Below are 4,713 nucleotides of genomic sequence, written 5' to 3'. Positions count from 1 at the left end.
GAGAAGGACTCTAGCGCCGGGACGCTCCCGCGGTAAGCCCTCCGAGGGCCGAGGGAAAAAACTTTGGTCGAGCGCATTTCCTCTACGGAGCGAATTTGAATGAAATAAACCCACCACCTATGATCGCACCTGGGACCTCCCCATTGCCGACCGGTTTTGAACTTCGGGGCCCTTCCCGTTAGGGCCCTGTACTCGCTTGGCGGAGTGTTAAACGCGTTCCCGCTACTTCGCTAGAGTCGGGCGATCGACGACTCGGGCTCGATCGAGTTGGCCCACGGGCCGGCCAACCCTGCCGGGGTTCAAATCCCGGTTTGGGAGCTTTATTCATACGATTTTATCGCCTCGTCGATTCGAGGCTTTACCGCACGGGCGTCCCTGGGGTAAGAAGCTCTCGCTACGGCCGAGAAGGACTCTAGCGCCGGGACGCTCCCGCGGTAAGCCCTCCGAGGGCCGAGGGAAAAAAACTTTGGTCGAGCGCATTTCCTCTACGGAGCGAATTTGAATGAAATAAACCCACCACCTATGATCGCACCTGGGACCTCCCCATTGCCGACCGGTTTTGAACTTCGGGGCCCTTCCCGTTAGGGCCCTGTACTCGCTCGGAAGACCGTTTACGCGGCGTTAAACGCGTTCCCGCTACTTCGCTAGAGTAGTGCGATGGGAAATTCGGGCTGTTCGGAGGTCGGGCTCGGGTTTGCCATACGTGCCTGGGGTCGAATCTGAATTTGCACCAAAAAAATTTTTTTTTTTAGTAGTCCGCAAGAGGAAAAGGGCTACCTTACCAGGGGTTTGGGACGTATAGTAGGGAAGGCGGTCGTCGGTCGGAAAAATTGAAATTGAAGCAAGGCGAGCCGAAAGGCGCGCGGTGGCCTCTGGTACACCCACGGTCACCAGCGCCTGGACGAGCGGTGGTCGGAGAGTCCGGAGTCGGTCCCAGGTTAGCTCCTCGGTAGAGGACCTAGAGTCGTGTGAGCGCGAGCGTGTCCGGGCGGTCGGAGCAGTCCGACCCAGCAGCGAGAAGGCCGAAGGGGTGAACGTTTGTGCGGTAGAGTCGAGAAGGGCCGTCGGCGAAGGAGTCGAGCGCTGGGAGTTCTCGGCGTCTGGGCTTCGGTCGTCGGCGCCCGTAGCCTCCTGTCCCAGCGGGTCCGTCCCGCCGGGTTGGAAATGGATACGCTACCAGGTTGATCCTGCCTGTAGTCTTATGCTTGTCTTGAGGGTTAAGCCATGCACGCCTATGCTCACCCTACACAGAAGGGGAAGCCGCGAACTGCTCAGTATATCGGCGATAATACACGGGGTGGGCGATGTTTGTCCGGACACCTGTAGGAATCCAGAGCTAATACGTGCACACGAGTCCTCCTCTAACGGGGTTACCTCGCGGGGAGAGGGCGCATTTATTAGGATCTTGACCGGCGGCGGGTGGTTAACGCCGCCGCCAGGCTGAGGCGAACTCTGGGTATGTGACGACCGCTGTTAGCGGCGTGCCCGTTTGCTCGCGTCCCATCAAATTTAGACGGCCGGGCAAGAGCCCCCGTGTTGGCTACGGGTGACGGAGGATCAGGGTTCGATCCGGAGAGGGAGCCTGCGAGACGGCTACACGCTTAAGGGTGGCAGCAGGCGCGCAACTTACCCACTCCAGCACGGTGAGGTAGTGAAGATAAATGTGGGGCTGGGCTCGCATGCGAGCTAGCGGTCGGATTGAGCGTAGACAAACACGTGCCGTTGATGACCTATCGGAGGGCAAGCTGGTGCCAGCAGCCGCGGTAATTCAGCTCCGATGGCGTATGTTGTAGTTGCTGCGTTTAAAACGCTCGTAGTTGGATCTCTGAGGTGGACGGCAGCGACAAACGCGGGTGACGTTGCCGCGCGATTATGCACCGTCGTGGTTTTGGGGATGGAGCAAGCGGTGCCTTCGGTGCCGCAACGGACCCTCGCGACGGATCTCGCGGGCATCGCTTGCCGTCGCTGCGGTTTAGTCTCTTTCCGTCTTAAGCCGTGTCGGCTTGGTACGTGGGTATCTGGGCGACACTAAGGTACGGGCGGTGTTCTCCTGAATCAATTGGAGTGCTCAAAGCAGGTCGTGCTCGCACAGCTTTGCTCGGAACGATGTGATGACGCCACCGCCCGCAATGTAACACGGGACCGGTCTCCGTGGGGGCGGTGGGCGAGGTCTATAGAGACGGCCGGGGGGGCGGCGTACTACCGCGGGAGGGGTGGAATCGACGATCGCGGTGGGACGAACAAGAGCGAAGGCACGGCAAGAGGCCTTCGTTGATCATGAACGAAAGTCGGAGGAACGAACGCGATCAGGTACGCGGTAGTTCGACAGTAAACCTGCCGACCGGTTACGCGGGGACGTCCCTGTGGGGAAGCCTCGCGAGGCCCCGGAGAAATCAGAGTGCCTGGGTCCGGGGGAGTACGGTCGCAAGGCTGAAATTAAAGGAATTGACGGAAGGGCACCACCAGGAGTGGAGCCTGCGGCTCAATTTGACTCAACACGGGGAAGCTTACAGGTCCGGACACGCGTGGATTGACAGATGAGGCTCTTTCATGATTCGGTGGGTGGTGGTGCATGGCCGTTGCTAGCCGTGGAGCGATCCGTCTGGTTCATTCCGATAACGGGCGAGACTCTGCCTGGGGATAACAAACGGCGGTCAAGAGGGGTCCGTCTCAGGGTTGGGTCGGCGTTTCGGCTCTCGGGTCGGGCGTCGGTACTTCCACTCAGGGAGAGGCGGTGCCCGGACCGCCGTCGCGCAGGCCGCGTCCTGCAGGGATTGACTCGAGCAGTGCGTACGAGATGGAGCCATAACAGGTCTGTGATGCCCTTAGACGTCCTGGGCTGCACGTGTGCTACAGTGGTGGCGCCAGCCGGCGCGGTGTAGACGTGAGCGTAGGAGTCTTCATGTCCGGGGTCGGTCTTCCTGCGAGTTGGGCCGTGAACTCGGAATGCCACGTAGTCACGGGTCAGCATCCGTGCCGACTACGTCCCTGCCCTTTGTACACACGCCCGTCGCTACCTTCGGTGGACGGCGCAGCCAGGGCCCGGAGTGGCCGGCGAGACGGAGCTTCGGCTCTGAAATCGCAGTCGTCGCGATGTCGCCCGAACTGCGCTGCCCCGAGAGGGTAAAAGTCGTAACAAGGTTACCGTAGGTGAACCTTCGGTAGGATCACGTCCGATTTCGTTTTGCCCCCAGCCGCCCGACGGGTGAAGGGTTAAAAAAACACTGTCCGGTGAGGCGGGTGCTCCTGGCGGGGAGCGGTCCAGGCGATAAACGGGGCGGCGGCGTTGCGCCGCGAGTAACCGCGCGCGCAACGCTTGCCCCCCACCTTTGTCGTCGTTTGGCCCTTAAGCGAGAGAAAATAAATACAACCTTTGGCGGTGGATCACTCGGCTCGCGCGTCGATGAAGAGTGCGGCCAGCCGTATTGAGTCGTGTGAATGCAGCTGCCTCATTGAACATCGACGTCTTGAACGCAAATTGCGGCCGTGGGCGTAAGTCACCGGCCACGTCCGTATGAGGGTCGGCCTACGACGTCGCGCAACGGTCTTCTCGGGGGGACTGAGCGGCGCGACGTGCCGTACGGTCGGGTCTCGTCCGACTGGCGGCCGTAGATCGAGGGCTCCGTCTGACACGGGAGACGTCGTCCACCGGCTCTGGGTATGGGCGGGGGACGACGAATAAGACGCGCACGAAGACGGGGAAGCACGACGCGATCGGTGCTTCTTCCTCAATCCTCGGGCCTGCTCGATGTACACGCGAGCGAGGGCTTCGTGGGGGTATGCGGGGAAGTAAGTATAACGACGCGCGGCGAACCGACGGATGGGGCGATCTGCGACCTCATATCGGACGAGGGTACCGCCGAACTAAAGCATTTCAGTAAGCGGAGGAAAAGAAACAACGGGGACTCCCAGTAACGGCGAGTGAAGCGGGAAGAGCCAGCGCTGAAACCTGGGCCGTGCCGCGGGGAGCTGTAGCGTTCGGGTCGGTGTCGAGCGGGATCGGGAGCGCCGCGCGAGTCTTCTCGAGCGTGGCTTGCCAGAGCGGGTGCCAGGCCCTTGCGGCGGCGCTCCCTTTCCGCCGACCTCGACCCGGAGTCGGGTTGCTTGGCAGTGCAGCCCGAAGCGGGTGGTAAACTCCACTAAGGCTAAGTACCTGCGCGAGTCGATAGCGAACAAGTACTGTGAGGGAAAGTTGAAAAGAACTCTGAAGAGAGGGTGCAAAGCGCGTGAAACCGCCAAGGGGTAAACTGGCTGAGCCGAGCGAGCTGTCCGCCGTGGCGGCTGGTCGCCCGTGCCCCGCGGAGGCGCCCGGAGACGGGGACGCCTTCCGAGTTCGGGGGTCGGGCGCGTGCCCCACCACGGCGGGTCTCCGCTGCCACGGCACGGGCCGTCTCGTCCGCGCGCCCTACGCGGGTCGTCGGCCTGCGGATCGTGGGCGCGAGTTGGCACGAGAGCGGTCGTATTCGGGTGCCGTGGTCGACCGCGGACAAACGGCGGCGGTTCGCCCGGGGGGTTTCGGCCTCCCGGGCGGGCGGCTCCGGTCCGTCGAAAGGTGCGCAGCGTTATTCGGTACCTGCCCGACCGTCTTGAAACACGGACCAAGGAGTCCGACGCCTGTGCGAGCCGCAGGGTTTCCACTAAACCCACGGCGAAGTGAAAGCGAGAGGCCTCGCGGGCGAGGGCGGGATCTCTCGGGCGACTCACCGAGTCCCC

The 4,713-nt window shown here is 62.1% G+C and overlaps 1 non-coding gene and 1 pseudogene across 1 annotated transcript; both read left to right on the top strand.

Moving 5' to 3' along the window:
- Positions 1-1,174: 1,174 nt before the first annotated feature.
- On the top strand, positions 1,175-3,173 carry LOC144961750 (small subunit ribosomal RNA; annotated as a pseudogene).
- A 195-nt stretch (positions 3,174-3,368) lies between these two features.
- Positions 3,369-3,524, top strand: LOC144961749 (5.8S ribosomal RNA). The gene has a single exon (XR_013643270.1). It is a non-coding gene; the product is annotated as a 5.8S ribosomal RNA (ribosomal RNA).
- Positions 3,525-4,713: the final 1,189 nt, after the last annotated feature.

Source organism: Berghia stephanieae, unplaced genomic scaffold (assembly GCF_034508935.2).
Source record: "Berghia stephanieae isolate SIO BIC M18660-M18661 unplaced genomic scaffold, UCSD_Bste_1.3 scaffold3958, whole genome shotgun sequence".
Taxonomy (NCBI): Eukaryota; Metazoa; Mollusca; class Gastropoda; order Nudibranchia; family Aeolidiidae; genus Berghia; species Berghia stephanieae.
Note: the sequence above shows the minus strand (reverse complement) of the source record. Positions and strands in the feature narration are given on the sequence as shown.